Consider the following 17737-nt stretch of genomic DNA (forward strand, 5'->3'; position numbering starts at 1 on the left):
CGATTGATTTTATAATATGAATCCCCTAGGTTTATGATTAATATTAATATATGTGGCTTTAGTAGACCCTTCCAATTCTCTATTTGTTTATGATATTAGTCCCTTGGGTTTTTAATCTTCAATTTTTATAATATTAACATCTTGGGTTTCTTAATCTCTTTGGTTTAAAATATTAATCCCTTAGACTTTCTTTTTTCCACAGAAAAATTCAAACCTTCTATTAAAAATAGGGTTACAGAGTATATGCAGGCATTACGAAGAGACTCAGATCCACCATAAAAGGGGACAAAATCTCAGCCGGCTACCAAAACCTGCTCGCTGTGTAAAAACGCTCAGCAAGCCAACCATGAATGACGGCTCTTCCAGAACACACGCGCTTCCCGGGATTAGAATCACGCAGGGAAAAAGGCGCAGAGAGATCAATATTAACACAAAGACCTCTAGAATCCACAGTGATCACTTGAAGGATTCTCGATCAACAGGAAAGAAACGAAAGAGAAAGAATCAGCTTCCCGGGCCTCCACGATTAAGGAAAACAGCCCAGGAAACCAGAAGTAGTTCTACAGAAAGGAATGGAAGCAAAAAACAAGATGAACCAAGACAAATTATGTACAAAAACAAAACGATTGCTGATGAAACAAAAATTAAACGAAGATGGGTTGTTCGACAGATCGAACCACCCCATTTTCATCCTCCGAAACAGACCACGACCCCATATCAAGTTCAACACCTGCTTTGGAAAGGCGGTCCGCATCGAAATTCCTTTCCCGGAAGATATGACTGAGAGAGATCTCCATGAACTGACACCTGAGGCGAGAAACTTCTTTAAGCAGGGGAATCAGAATGAGATTGCTGCAGCGTTGAGCCCCATTAAACCAATTCACAACATTCATTGAATCCCCGAAAATCTGAACTTCTCTCACATTTCGAAGAATAAGCCAACCAAGAAGGAGATGTAAGGCTTTCAATTCTGCAAAATTATTGGAGCCCTGTCCCAGACCAATTGAAGCTTTAACAACCTTTTCCTTTGATAAGTGAATAATCAAGCCTGCCCCGCATCGACCATTGATGTCCGAGGCCCCGTCAAAATAAGCCCATGGCATAGAATATCTGATAGATTCTTGACAAACAGCTCTGGAGGTAGAAGGAGCTTGACAAACAAGAATACTTTCATAAATAGCAGCTCCTTCTGCGGCAAGTCTTCCAATAGGGAAGATAGAATCCTTAAAGATAACTTGATTCCTAGCTAGCCATGTCCCCCAGGAAATGAGTAACGGAATGGTTCTTTCTCTGTCATTTGAAGTTTCAGTCCACCACCTCTGCCAAGCATCTAAGAGCCCCTGCCCTTCCCACCTAAATGGAACATTTATCAATCTTAACATTTCGGCCCATAGGCTGGAATTAAAGGGGCAAAAAAGAAACAGATGTTGAACTGTTTCGACGTTGTCTTTACAAAGGGGGCACCTACCGGGGCCAATCCTTCCTCTTCTTTGAAGAAAATCCCAGGTAGGAACTTTCTGAAGTAGGACACACCAGAAGAACAGACTTGATTTAGCTGTGTAGAAATTTGAATAATAAACACATATTCAACAGAGATTATCCCGATTATACACTATTGCGGAATACATGCATAATACATAACCTCCTCTACGTTGATCATCAATTTACAGAAGCAAAAACAATAACATGTGCACATAGAAGCATCAATCACACATATCAACACAGTATTTTCCCAGGGAAAGCATCTCGCTAAAAACCCCAACTATCTGTATATTATATTGCTTGAGAACATGTAACAAACATAGTACAATACTCCTCACAGGTACCCGGCACTATCTCCACCTGTTACACACAATACAGCTCAGATCTCATCTCCAAATCTCCTCCGCTGCTTGCCTGCCTCCACTGCACAATCCTGCAAGAGAATGAATGAGAATGGTTGATCCAAACTCGTTTTTACCTTGTGAAAGTCACCCACACTGTAAATCACGTGAGCACAAGCTATATTTCACTTGGTATTGGCCCACACTACGCAGAGATCATTGGCATAACTCAATCCCATGCATGTGCACAATCTCATGCACAACTGATAGCAATCTCAACCTCTAACACCTGTCTCCACTGAACTGTACATGCACTGAGTTAACTGATGTATTCTTCAGTTGCATTATGAGTTAATAATTAGTGAATTAATTAATAACTAATTCACACAACTCATCACTTAGTCTATTGATCAGTTAGAATAAATACAACTAGTTCAACTAAGTCAAACTAAACACAACTCCGTTAACTGCTCATCTAACTCCACAGAACTCAACCACATGAGTTCTAACTGATGTCCTGCATGCAATAGCTCAACTAACCCACAAAGAAAGCGTATTTCCTTCTGACAGCTACATGTGCCACATCTATAGCTCAAATTGAAGTGCTCCAAGAGGATAAGATAAATTTTATAGTCTAAATATTATTATGAGACAATAATATTTAACTTTCATATTTTTGACTAGCAGTCTAAAAATAGACTCTGATGCTCCTGCTGTGATCGCTCCTGCTGTGATCGCTCCTGTTGTGATCACTCCTATTGTGATCACTCTTGCTGTGATCGCTCCTGCTATGATCACTCCTGCTGTGATCACTCCTGCTGTGATCGCTCCTGTTGTGATCCAAAAATAGACTTTGCGCCATAATTTGCCTACGGGCCCACTTAGTGAAGGTGACTCCTTTCCACTAAGCTCCATCATCTTGTTGCATTCTCAACAAGCATTTCTTGTTGCACACTTTTCAACACTCCCTCTCAACAAGAAAGGCTTCCTCTCAAACCCGATCCTGTAACTCTAGAATGTTCTGCATGCAACACATCTGCCCGCTCCACTTTGCTCCAACAACACTTGGAACAAAAACACTCCCAACTGACCACTCTGTTGGGCTAGGAACATGCTCTGATGCTGAATCTCTACCTGCTGCTGACAAGTGTTCCCTCTCTAACATTTGCGCTACTGCAACATCTCCATACATCTCTCACCATTGCAGACCTCTCTGTGCCACCTAGCACTGTGCAAAACACTTGTGCCTCTCGCATTATTGCAACCTACATGCTATGTGCTTTCCTGGGATTCCTTGCACTGTCACTCTCTCTGCCGCTCCATCCGCATTTGTCTCTACCCAATCAATTAGTTCCTTCTACTCCACATCGACGCTCCCATAGCAAGGTCTCATCCAAGAGGTTGGGTACCTCAAGGATCCCGCCCCTCCTCCTTGGGACGATCAATCCACATCACCCCACCTCCTACCTAGAGGTATGGCTGCATGCGATCCCTCAGCCCACCTGGATCGAAGTTTCCCCCTACTGGAGGTCTCTGCATGAGTAGATGTCTCTACTCGATCTCCTCTCAGCTTCCCTTGTTGTGGCTGCTCCACAAGCTCCTGAAGCTGCTGCACCAATCGTGGCTCCTCCACAATCGTCTGAGACTTCTTCTGGCTTTGCATGTTGAGAGTTAATATACGCTCCCTCTCAACCACCAAGTCTCCATCAGTTGCCTCGCTGTTCAAGGCTTTGCATGCATCTTGAACCTCAAGAGCATACAGGTTCCTGACCCGTGAACCAATCTGCTTCACCTGTCTAGTGATGATGTGTTTAAGGAAAACATTTCCCTTACTAAAGACTACATCATAGCCTCTGTCTTCCAGCATCACAATCGACACCAAGTTTCTCTTCAGTCCTGGTACATACTTGACATCGATCAAGGTAAGGCGAGCTCCATGCTCCCTCTGAAAAATAATCGTGCCTACACCTGAGACACTATACTTGTCATCATTAACCATCACTATGAGTATCTGGAGATATTTCTCCTCCAAAGTACTGAAAAAACTTTTTTCATCGGTCATGTTGAAAGAAGCTCCACTGTCAAGAAACCAACCACTTCCCACCATGGATGAAACCATGCATGCGAAGAGTGTGAAGTCCAACTCAAACTGTGAAGCAAGTGAGGCTGCCTCACCTTCAGATCCTTCCCCGGATCCCTTCTTGGACTTCTTCTTTGGGCAATTAGTAACATAATGACCCAACTCATGGCAAAGAAAGCATCGCACCTTCGACTTGTCAAACTTCTTCCCATAATTGGAAGAACTGGATTCGGAAAGAGAAACTTTCCCCTTCCCCTTCTTCGCCTTACTCGCTAAGGCACAGTTCTCCTCATCATGCATAGATGAAGAATTGCCTCTGGTGCGCCGTCTAATGTCCTCTTGCACAAGATCCGACCAAAGTCTCTCCCATCCTGGCAATTTCTCCCTTCCATTCACCGAGTCCTGGTAGCTATGCAAACTCTTAGGAAGGCCAAGGAGTGCTAGACTCACCATATCCTCATCCTCAACAGTTAACCCCACACTTCCCAGCTCATCCCGGCATTGGGTGAACTTCGTGAGATACTGGGGCATACTGTCTCTATTCTCACACTTAATGTTTCTGAGTTTATCCTTGAGCGCCACTCCACCAGCTCAAAACTCAACCACTTTTGATCTAAAATTCGTGAGAACAAAGTATTTCTTGTACAGAGATCGACTATATGGACATTCACCGGATATCTCACCTTCCAAAAGAAGGATGAATCCAGAGGCTACCTGGCCCGATTACAGACTCTGCCTGAAGAAATAGAATGTAAACACTTTCTGAATAATAGATCTGATGATCAATCCCGCTTTGATATCTTATAGAACTTTTCCTACAAATCAACCAGCTCTGATACCATGTAGAAATTTTGAATAATAAACACATATTCAACAGAGATTATCCCGATTATACACTATTATGGAATACATGCATAATACATAAGATCCTCTACGTTGATCATCAATTTACAGAAGCATAATAACATGCACACATAGAAACATCAATCACACATATCAACACAGTGTTTTCCCGGGGAAAGCATCTCGCTAAAAACCCCAACTATCTGTATATTATATTGCTTGAGAACATGTAACAAACATAGTACAATACTCCTCACAAGTACCCAACACTATCTCCACCTGTTACACATAATACAACTCAGATCTCATCTCTAAATCTCCTCTGCTGCTTGCCTGCCTCCACTGCACAATCCTGCAAGAGAATAAATGAGAATGGCTGATCCAAACTCGTTTTTACCTTGTGAAACTCACCCACACTATAAATCACGTGAGCACAAGCTATATTTCACTTGGTATTGACCCACACTACGCAGAGATCATTGGCATAACTCAATCCCATGCATGTGCACAATCTCATGCACAACTGATAGCAATCTCAACCTCTAACACCTGTCTCCACTGAACTGTACATGCACTGAGTTAACTGATGTATTCTTCAGTTGCATTATGAGTTAATAATTAGTGAATTAATTAATAACTAATTCACACAACTCATCATTTAGTCTATTGATCAGTTAGAATAAATACAACTAGTTCAACTAAGTCAAACTGAACACAACTCCATTAACTGCTCATCTAACTCCACAGAACTCAACCACATGAGTTCTAACTGATGTCCTGCATGCAATAGCTCAACTGACCCACAAAGAAAGCATATTTCCTTCTGACAGCTGCATGTGCCACATATGTAGCTAAAACTGAAGTGCTCCAAGAGGATAAGATAAAGTTTATAGTCTAAATATTATTATGAGACAATAATATTTGACTTTTCTATTTTTGACTAGCAGTCTAAAAATAGACTCTAATCACTCCTGCTGTGATCACTCCTGCTGTGATCGCTCCTGCTGTGATCACTCCTGCTGTGATCGCTCCTGCTGTGATCGCTCCTGCTGTGATCACTCCTACTGTGATCACTCCTGCTGTGATCCAAAAATAGACTTTGCGCCATAATTTTCCTACGGGCCCACTTAGTGAAGGTGACTCCTTTCCACTAAGCTCCATCATCTTGTTGCATTCTCAACAAGCATTTCTTGTTGCACACTTTTCAACAAGCTAGCCCTTTTAACTTCCATAGCGATTTAACCCACCAAGCTAGATTCTCCCATCCATTTTGAGACATCATCCATTTGTACCCCGACTTTGGAGAATAAAAACCATTCTGGGCAAAGACCCATTTAAGCTCATCTAGAGAATCAGAGAGCCTGACTGAGGAATTGAGAAGGTCCCTTTTATACAAGTCCCATTCCTCCAGCCATTCATCATTCAAATTTAAATCTCTTCCCTGAAACCACCCTTGACTCCAGATGGTGGAAGCCCGAGGATCAGCCACCTGATTTAATGTGTAAAGACCCCTATCTTTTAAGGCCGAAACCAACCCCTGAGATAGAGAAAATCTCTCTGAACAGCCTATCCAGGGGTCTCTACCCAACCTGATCTGAGTTCCGTCCCCCACACTCCAAGCCAATCCCTTCTCTATGACTTTGACAGATGCAACCACAGCTTTCCAGACCACCGAGGAGTTTTTGGAAGACTTTTGCGGCAATCTGATCCAATCAAGCGTTGATAGAGGATCAATATATTTCCTTTTAGACACAGAGGTCCACAGGTTCTTAGTGGAAATGAGCCTCCAGGCTAGCTTTGCTGCTAAAGATTGGGAGAAGCAAGCAAGGTTTTTAATACCCCAGCCTCCCCACTCTTTAGGACGAGCGATTTTATCCCACACGATCCACGGGGTAACTTTCTCAGACTTGGACCCCACCCACAGAAATCTGCTGCATAATTTATCAATTGAGTATAAAATTCCTTTGGGAACCCATGTCAGACTAGCCCAGTAGACTGGGATTTCCATCAGAACATATTTAATTAAAACGAGCCTGCCAGCCCTGGAAAGCCACTTGTAACTCCAATGTTTCAGTTTGGATTCCAGTTTTGCAAGGATCCAATTCCAATCTTTTATCCTGTAATTGGCGGGCTTCAGAAAGAACCCCAGATATTTAAAAGAATCCTCCAGAGTTTTGACTTCAAAGTTCAGGACCGATTCCACTCTGTACAGCAGCTCTCTAGACAGACCTGTGCATGTTAGTGTAGATTTTCTCTCATTTATGCAGAGACCAGTAGCCTTCAGGAAAAGGTCCAAGATCCTCTTGAGCGTCCTATAGTCCTCGAGACTACCATTGCTGAAGAGGATTATGTCATCCACGAAGAGGAGATGAGTGACCCAGAAATTTTGTGCTACTTCAATTCCTTTGAGAGTCCCCTGTCTTTTTGCTTCATGGATCAAGAGACTGATACCATCTGCTGCCAGCAAAAACAAAAGGGGAGAGAGCGGACAGCCTTGACGAAGGCCACGATCAGGGCTAAAAAAACTGGAGGCTGCACCGTTGATCAGGACAGCTATGGATGAAGAAGAAACACAGCTCATAATCCATCTTACAAAATCATAACTGAACCCCAGATGAGTTAACAGAAGCCTAAGGTACAACCAGCTGATTCTGTCATAAGCCTTTGACAAATCAATTTTCACAACGACTCCTTTTTTTCCCAATTTTTAGACTGTGAAGCGTTTCTTGAGCTACTCCAACAGCTTCATGAATTTGTCTGCCGTCTAGAAAGCCAAATTTCTCAGGGGAAATGTTTCTAGAGAGGAAGGGTTTTAGCCTGACGGCAATAATTTTAGCAATAATTTTGTAAACACAAGTACACAGAGAAATGGGCCTGAACTCACCGAAAGAAACTGGAAGATCTGATTTTGGTATGAGTGCTAGAAAAGTGGCATTGAAAGGATGATAGATAGAACCTGAATGCCTGGAATCTTCCACAACAGCCACTAACTCATCTCCAATGAATTCAAAGAAATGCTGGAAGAATTCGGCAGTCCAGCCATCCGGGTCGGGGCTTTTGTCCCTTTGCATAGATTTGAGGATGCTTTCAACCTCCTCCTTGGAAACAGGTGCCATGAGGGAATCATTATCATCCTCCTCTACGAATCTTGGAAAGATCTGGGCAACTCTAATAACTTCTGCAATAGAAGCTTCATCTGGAGCTTTGAAAAGATTCTTGAAATAATTGACCCCCAATGAGGCCAAATCTTCAAATGAACGAGCCATTTCACCGTTGTCTTTCTTCATTTCCCAGATTGTATTGGAGTTTTTTCTCCCTTTGGCATAATTCTGAAAAAACTTGGTGTTTTCGTCCCCTGCCTGCAACCAGATCGCTCTACTTTTTAAACGCCAGCTTTGCTCTCTGAGCTGAAGAATTCTCCTTCTTTCCATCTCCAACTCTTGAATTCTAGCCCGAGACTCTACTGTACCATAGCCATTTCCGTCTGGGTCTTCAAGGAGGGCAAGTTCAGAGTTAACAAGTTTCATGGTTTCTTCTTCCTTCAACTTCTTTTGGAGGGCCCACTGTTTTGAGGCCGCCTTCATCCTTATTAAATTGTCCATAAAAACCTGACTTCGACTCTCACCTTCATTAAGAGCATCTTTCTTCCAAGTGTTATGGAAGAGGCTAGTATAGGAAGCATCTGAAAGCCAAGAAGAATTAAATTTAAAAGGAGAACCCGGTTTAGTGAGGTCTCCCTTCACTTCCAGGAAGACAGGGAAATGATCCGAAAGACCACCATCCCCAACCCAATGTCTAAACGCCTGTAAATTTTCTGCCAGCGAATCACAGATCAGGAATCGATCAAGTTTCTTCCCGATCCAATCATCTCCTAATCTTCGATTCCTCCACGAAGGGCGCAACTTTATTGGGGATACATCCATCAGGGGAGAAGAGGCCAGTTTATTTTGGAAGAACTCAGAAAGGGGATCTACTCTGGCTCTGACCCCCCAAGATTCTGTCAACCCCAAAGAAAAATTAAGGTCTCCGCCGACAATAAGGTTTGGGTGCGCCAGGAAAGACTTTGCGAAGAAGGAGTTCCAGAACCTCTCCCGGTCCAAGACAGGACCATAGACATTGAGAAAAAGTAAGGGGATACATAGTTCGTTGGAAAAAAGTTCCACAGCCAAAACATTTTCTGATCCCCAAGAGGAGATCTCTCTTAACACCTTCATGTTAAAACCCAGAACCACCCCTCCCGAATGTCCATTCGCATCGATTGCATGGAATCTCCAACCCGGAAGAAGCTTGAAAAGACAACTTGAAATTTCTTCCCCCTTCCCGAGAGTTTCTTGAAGAAGAATAATATCAGGTTTGTTGGACCTGACCAGTTCCTTCAGAGCTAGTTTTTTGGGAAGACTAGCTAGACCCCTGCAGTTGTAGGATAAAATGATCATCTAGAACTCTCAGGGGGTGACTGCTTTGCTCTAAGCACCCCTGGCAGAGACATCTGTTTCCCGCCAGCAATATCAATGACAGCCTTCAACTGTGCCTTCGACAGATTTGTTTTCCTTCCTCTTAGCTTTCTCGGACCTACTAACCCCACATCCAGCTCCAGACCTCCTATAACCGGGCCTTTCCCTTTCCTGATGGCTAAAGGTCGAAGATTGTAGTGGGGTTCAGGGCCCCCAACTCCAGGAGGAAGAGAAGAGGCAGAAACCATGGGACCAGAGGACAGAATAGGAGAAGATGGGATGGACATTGTAACACTGTCTAATGGGCCTAGACCCTTATTCAGATCTAGCTAATCATTCGATAGCTGCCTGACAGGACCCGCCTCATCACAGCACGAAAAAGGAAGAGCATTAGAAGAGCGAAAGGAGGAGAAGGGGGAAGAAGTGAACTAGCCTGGTTCGTTCCATCCATTACAGAGACTGCTGAGATACCAAAGGAAGATAGCGGATTTGATATAGATTCACTCACTGCAACCCCAGGCTATTCATTTCCAACTTCCTCTGTTTGCTCCGGACCCAGCTCCAGAGAGTTTGCCTGATCGGTCTCATTGATCTGAGCCCCTTCTTTCTGAGTGAATACCTTCTGATTTTCCTTCTCCTCTAGATTTTTCCCATTTTTCCTTTGCCTTCGGCGACGGCGATGTCCAAGAGGACACTCCCGGGCCAGATGTCCATAAATATGACAGCGATGACATCTGAAAGGGAGGTTTTCATAGTCCAGGGTCTGAATAAACTCTAGACCATGATACTTCAGGAGCATAGCATCCGCCAAACCTTCTCTGGGATTTAAACTTACCAGAAGGCGGGCAACACTCCAGTCATGAGTGCGTAAATAAGTTCTGTCCGTGTCGAGAAATTTACCTAGCGTGTTTCCAATTGAAGAGAAGGCCGAGTCGGTCCAGAATTGAATAGGGAGACCCGGTAATTTGACCCAGACTGGAGACTCCGCCGTTTTTTCTTTCTGGGCATTGAAAAGGGGTGTCCATTTCCTGAATAAGATGGGCCTCTTCCCTAAACTCCAGTGCTTTTCCAACACCCATTCGACATGCTCCTTTTTCCCAAACCAAATGCAAAACCATCCTCTGTCAAGAATCTTGATCTCTTCTGGCTGACCCGGAGCATCTTTCCATTCTGACTGAGCCCAATCCTTGATGAAGGCAGCTGAGAACTTTCTTCCATGGACTCTGCCAACTAAGAAGGTTTCTGATGCTTCCAATGCCTGGTCTATATGGATATCCACTCCAAAAACGTAGCTAGGCCTCTCCTCCTTTTTTCTGAAGAGTTTGGACTTCTTCCTCTTCCCACCCACTACCTCCATCTTGGCTTCTCCCTCTGCTACCTCTAACAGCTCAGATCGCCTTCCAGCAGGAAAAATGTTGCCTTCATTTGACTCCACAACCATCCTATTTACCCCAACAGCCGAAACTGAGACCAGGCTTCGCTTTTGTCCCTCTTCTCCGGATCCGTTCGACTCCCCTCCAGCCTCTTCTTTGGATATGGACCTTGTCAGACTGGGAAGCATTCCTTTCAACCTCAGATTTTTTACAGGTATCCTTTCCTGGGCATTTTTTTCCAAAACTCCTTCTTCCACCACCTTGTCAAGAATACCTGACTTCACTGCATTATTCGGAAAGTAATAGAGCAGGTTTTCCTCGGACACATCATGTCCCCAACAGGCGAGAAGGTCTTCAAACGCAGGTTCTATATCCACCGACTCACTTCCGTGAAGCCTCTCCCGCGCTTCACACCGACCGGAATCCATTCACAGCGAAATGAAAGCAGAAAAAAGAAACTACACACCCCAGAGGCTTCTGACCCGCAGCATCCAGCTCCTGAGCCTCATCCATGGGCGCCAAGTTCCACTGTGCAGAAAACCCAAAGGAAAAAATGGTCTTCCATCTTGCATTAAAACAACACCAATCCCTTAGACTTTCAATCCATTGAGTTTATAATATTAATCTTTGGGTTTATAATATTAATCTCTTTAATTTATTATTATTATTATTATTATTATTAATTATTGTTGTCAATAATAATTAATATTAACTATTTTTATTTTTTATTATAAATTAATTATTGTTCTTATTTATTATTATTATTATTATAGAATGTTTAATTAATAATAATAAATATTAACTATTTTTATTACAAATTAATTATTTCTCTTATTTATTATTATTATAATTATTATAGAATGTTAGAATAATATTAGAAATCACATTTATTATTTATTGAGAGCAGATTTAGGGAAAAACCACATCATCATTGATTTGTCCACTCCTTTCGAACCAATAAGTGTGGTTCATCATGATGACTCGATGACCACACTTGTTGGTTTGAAAAGCCTCGACAAATGAATGATGATCCTCATGATGAACCACACTTGTTGGTTCAAAAAGCCTAGACAAATGAATGATGATGTGATTTTGGCCAAAACCCTTCTCAATAAATTTGTTATGGATCACAAAAGCCTAAATTCAACAATCACATTTATTATTATTATTATTAATATTAATGTGAATTTAGGAGACTTTTTCATTTCTACATCTACTTCTAATATTAATTTTTTGAATTTATTATTATTTGTTATTACTATTATTATTATTAATGCCTACGGTTTATAATATGAATCTCTTAGATTTATTATTAATAATATTTTTTTTTTTTTTATTATTCATTATTAATATTTGTATTTTAATTGTTATTATTATTAATTAAATCAATATTATTTATTTTTTAATAATAATAATAATTTATTATATAATAAATAATTTTATATTATTTAATTAATTAATTAAGATTATTAGTATAATTAGTTAATATTTAATTTATTATTATTATTATTATTTTTGTTGCATCATCATTACCAAAATTATAATATAATGATGATGATGATGATGATGATGGTTAATGTCTGCTGAGACCAAACAATGGTCTATCGGACCTTAAAAAACAAATTATTTATTTCGATTTAAGATTTTATTCCTATGCTCAAAAAGCTTGGAGAGAAGCCTCCCGAGCTCACTATAATTTTGACGTTGTAAAAGACTAGGAAGGTCAGTGTTGTAACAAAGATTGTGAAACTGAGATCTAATGTGATTGTAAACGGGGCACTCTAAGAGGAAGTGGTTTTCATCCTCGATGTTCCTATTCTCACAAATATGGCAGATCCTTTCCATCCATGGCATTTTAGGAACTGCCGAACGACCTGTTTCACTATGGAGCTCATGAGAATTCGTTCTAATCTTTGCTATATTAATAATAATTACTTTATATAATAATAATAATTATTATTATAATTATATATTTATCAATAGCAATTTTAAATTAATAGTAAATTAATATTATTAATTTTAATGGAGGTATTTCAATCACATTTATTAATATGGTTGTAGTTATAATATTTTTTGATAATTTTATTAATAACCAATTGATTTGCATAAAAAAATCATAATTAATAATATTGGAATGCCAACTAAATATTTCTATATTTCAAGAAATTTATGTATAAAAAGAAAAAGAAATTATTATACAAAAATTAAATAAAATAAATGAAACATATTTAACATAAATATTTAAACAAAATAATGAACATATTGAACAAAAATGTTTACAACAAACTTTTACTATTTATTAGGAAAAATTCTAAGCTTTAACCAACCATGATGATTTTTATTTTTTTTTAACTTTTTTTTTCTTAGCCAAGCTAAACAAGGAATTCCAGGCTGTACATAACCATGATCAATTTTTCCTTCATTCAGAATCTAAACAAGATGAAGTCTAAACTTGAGGGGGGCAAAGATGAAGTTTTTAAAATTTTCCATCAAAAATGCATTCTAACATTACAAAAACTTTAATATTTAAGTTATAAACCTTCAATAATTTTAATCTACAATTTCTTTCATTTTGAATAAAGGGTATCTAAACCATACTTACCAAGTTCGAATTCGAATACGAGTACGAATTTGATTCGATACTTCGAATTTCTAAAATTCTACAATTTCTTTCATTCTGAATAATAGGTATCTAAACCATAATTACCAAGTTCGAATTTGAATATGAATATGAATTTGATTCGATACTTTGAATCTCTAAAATTTCTTAAACTAGTATTAATAATATTTTTTCTTAAATTTTTAATAATCTAAATTAAAATTAAATTAAATTATAGAAATTGCAAATTAAATTAGATATTGAGATTAGTAGACACCAGTCCTCTTCAATGGAAGTGAACTTCCTTTGAATGATATTATAGAAGTGGCAAATAAAATTAGACATTGAAATTAGTAGAAACAATTCCTCTTCAATGGAAGTGAATGAGATATTGAAATTAGTAGAAACAACTCCTCTTCAATGGAAGTGAATAAGATACAATGGGGAGAACAAACTCTTTAACATTAAAAAAAGGAACCCTTAAAATTGTTAGTTGGTCAATCAAAAGATAGTAACTAATGTTGTAGTTTTTATTGATAAATATTTAGGCAATTTCCTAATTACTAAAATAAAATATAGATAAAAAAACATCAAATTACAACTATCAAAAATCATCAAATTAGAATTCTTGCAGTTTTCCTAATTGTTCAAATGGAAGTGAATGAGATATTGAAATTAGTAGAAACAACTCCTCTTGGTCAATCAAAAGATAGTAACTAATGCTGTAATTTTTAATGATAAATATTTAGAAAATTTCCTAATTACTAACTAAAAATATATATATATAAAAATCATTAAATTAGAACTATCTTGTTTTACTAATTAGGAACTGTATAATAGATTTTCCTTACAAATTTTTTAAAAGCAAAAAACTAAATTACAACCAATTTTATTATGAATAAATAGTTCCAATTTCATTATTCACTGGTCAAAATGTTATAGGAAAAAAGATTAAAATTTAAAACAATAAGTAAAAATATATTTTATTGTGAAAATAAGAAATTTAAATTTAAAAAAGACAAAAAATTATTTTATTATGAAAATGAAAATTTAATATGGCAATTATTTATTTAGTTTTTATATCTACTTTTAGAGAAACTTTTTATTTTTAATATAAAAAATAAGAAACATTTAACAAGCTATGTAAAAATTAATAACACGTCACAGTTACTAACACATCAAAAAATTAATAATACATCAAAACTAACTTTGATAGAAGCGCAACTATAAATTTTTTAATCATTAATCACACCTGTATTGCAAAACAAACCGTCAATAACATCCTTGTCCCTTCTATCTTCAGTATTGTCTAACTGGATCCATCGACCACCAGGGAGAATTAAGTTTTAATGGCTGAATATTCTTAAACATCTATATTAATGGAGAATTACGTTCAGCCGTTCAATATCTACAACTGCGTGACCAAACTAATGCACAAAAAATGGAGGACGACTTCTTGAACAACCCAAATCGAAGAAATTAAAAAAAATAATTTTGAGAGACTGTGATGTGTCCTAACCGAATTTTAGGGTATCAATGGCCGAATCGGACCGAATTGCCGAATTTTCGAATTCTTCAGCCCGGTTCGGCCGAATTTGGTAATTATGATCCAAACCAAACGACATGCGACTCCAACTTCCCTTATTTGTGATAACATTTTGATTAAAATAAACTGTACTCATCCAAACTGAACCATAAGAGTTGAGCTCATCCAAACTGAACCATAAGAGTTGAGCTCATCCAAGGCATACAATGATACAGACCGCTGCTCTATCTTCATCGTCCATCGTTTGGGTTCAGTGGCGGTACTCCCTAGACGTGTCTGGAAAAGTTTAAATCATATCGGTGTGCCGAACACCTAATATTTCCTGACAAAGGAGCCCTTCGAAACCACAACTTTCCAGTCTCGATTCTGCAATCACACCAACAATTTTGATAAAGAAACAATCATTCCCATTATTTTTTATAAAGAAACAATCATACCCATTAATAATATCAATTAACTACACAAATTATGTTACCGAATAAGTTATCTGTTCAAAAGGCTCCGAAACACCAGACGCAAACGCAATGAATACCGATTCGTTCACAGAGCGTTCCATTATCTATTTTTATCGTACTCGCCTGTTTGAACGAAAAGGAGGTGGAGTAGGAGCTCATACCCATTATGAGTAGGGATCTCAAACAATCTCAACATCTCTCACTCACCGTAAACCCTTAGCTTCCACTGTGTCGAGTTCTCTTCAATTCATTTTCCCATTATTCAAATTATCCATAACACAGAACTGAGAAAATGAAAAAATTGAACAGAAGCTGGACATAGTGTACGTCAATCGAGATGTTTATCATCCCGTCCATAATATTGGCATGGATGCGCTGCCCCTCCGCCTCCTTTCCGTTCAAACGGGCGACCACGATGAGAAAGGAAAACCATGAGCAAAGAATGAAAATCCAGGCACTGTTCAGTTAGATCGGGTAGACAGAGATTTCAAACGCAACCAAACAACACCACACCTGTAGCAGGCTAACTCCGAGATATACATAGATATATAGGAAGAATGGGATTTAGGGAGAATATTAAAGTAGAGATATGGAAATATATTATAAGAAAATTTATATGAAGATTTAAGAAAAGTTTTATTTAGATTGAGTAGACAGACTTCAAACTCAAGCAAACAACATCACACTTTCTTTCTTTTTTTAAATTTGAGTTATTATAGTTTATTATTTATATATATTTTTTAGGTTTTTTTATGATGTGGGTTTTAATAGTTATTATCAAAATGGGGTGGGTGGAGATATTAAGTTATTCTAGTTTATCATCCGTATTTTTTTATTTACTTAAAATTATATTTGTTTTATGATGTAATTTTTAATAGTCATTATCAAAGTGGGGTGGGTTGATATGAGGTTGTTTGATAACGAGAGTTTTAAGAGTGAGGTGGGTTGAGATATTATGATAAATTTAATACTAGGTTGTTTGATGATAATAATTTTAGTAGTCATTATCAAAGTGGGGTGGGTTGATATGAGGTTGTTTGATGATGAGAGTTTTAAGAGTGAGGTGGGTTGAGATATTATAATAAATTTAATATTAGGTTGTTTGATGATAATAATTTTAGTAGTCATTATCAAAGTGGGGTGGGTTGAGATATTTATTAAAAACTTATAGGAAGAGTGAATCTTGATCATTAAAATGTGTACCTTTAAAGAGAAAGATATGACACATTACTAGCCACTTTAAAACAAACCACAATTTTTAATTTTTTTTTGTATATTTATTTTAATAACTAATGAGTTTTTAGTGAACCATATAAAAATAAACTTAAAAGAGATATTAAGATAAATTTATATAAAAGTAAAATAATAACTAAAAAAATATTAAAGCAAATTTAACTATGGAAGACCATTTGTTATAAAAAAAATATGAATTTAAAAAAAAAAGTATTATATAAAAAGCCTAGTCTAACCATTATGCTTTTTTGCCTTTAAAGTTATGGAAATTAAGGTCATATTTTGAAAAGTTTCAGTAAAGATTTTTGTAAATCCAAGTAAAAGCTTTCAAAATTCTTAATTTTTGGTGGTGCTGAATTCATTTCCTCCATCAAAAACATGATTCAAACACTGTGTGTACATGATTTTTTGAAATTTTTTGCCCAGATTCTGATCATTTTTAACTGTCCTTACAATTCCTCAACTCCATGTAAAAATAAAACTAGAAATGATACTTTAAAAATTGTTATAAACTTAACAATGTACATAAAAAATATTATAAAAAAGTGTAAAATTGTTAAATGTGAAGCCAAACTCATGAACACTGTGCGGATGACAACGCCACCTCTCGGGCAGTCCATCGTCCCAACCGTCACTACAACACTCACGCCAAACCTACTACACCGCCATTAGTTTCTAGATCTCCATCTAAATCACATGCAAGATTCTAGATCCTCCTTCAGCCTCTATAAATTTGTAATTTCTCTGCCCAAGGCATGCAAGCCAATGCCCAGGCGTGTTACGTAATGCTAAGTGATTTTTGTCTCCAGTGATTGTTTTATCTATTCCGCTATTTCTGACTGAGTAATCTTGTTGTTTCTCTATTTGTTTGTCTCTATAATTATTCTTTGTTATTGCCATCTAAGTCTCTGAATATAAATCTGTTGTGTGTTCTGTATGCTCTGAACTAACAACTGGTATTAGATCCACTGTGTGAGGGATCAGAGAAAGCAAGCCAGTGTGTGTTGACGGTATATCTTGGGTTACATTGTGATGCGCACTTGCTGGAGGAAACATAGCCCGCATTGTCAGCTGTGAGAGCCCGTTGTGTGGAGAGATTGTTGTGTAGTTGCATTGGCAATGCTATTTGGAGCAAAGAATTTCTATTGCGAATTTGGTGGTTCGAAAGTGGCTCTGAAAACATTGATGGTTATCAAATTGTATTGGTTGTTGAAGTTCTACCACTCAGAAATGTGCACTTGCAGAGGCTAATCGACCAAGGGAATCGACATATAAAGAAATCGTTTACCTCTTGTGAAGATTTTTCCTGAAGTATTCTTCACCGAGCCGAC

This window comes from Pinus tabuliformis, chromosome 2_2 (genome assembly GCF_031772625.1).
Source record: "Pinus tabuliformis cultivar Carrire ecotype Pingquan chromosome 2_2, CPIR1, whole genome shotgun sequence".
Lineage (NCBI taxonomy): Eukaryota > Viridiplantae > Streptophyta > Pinopsida > Pinales > Pinaceae > Pinus > Pinus tabuliformis.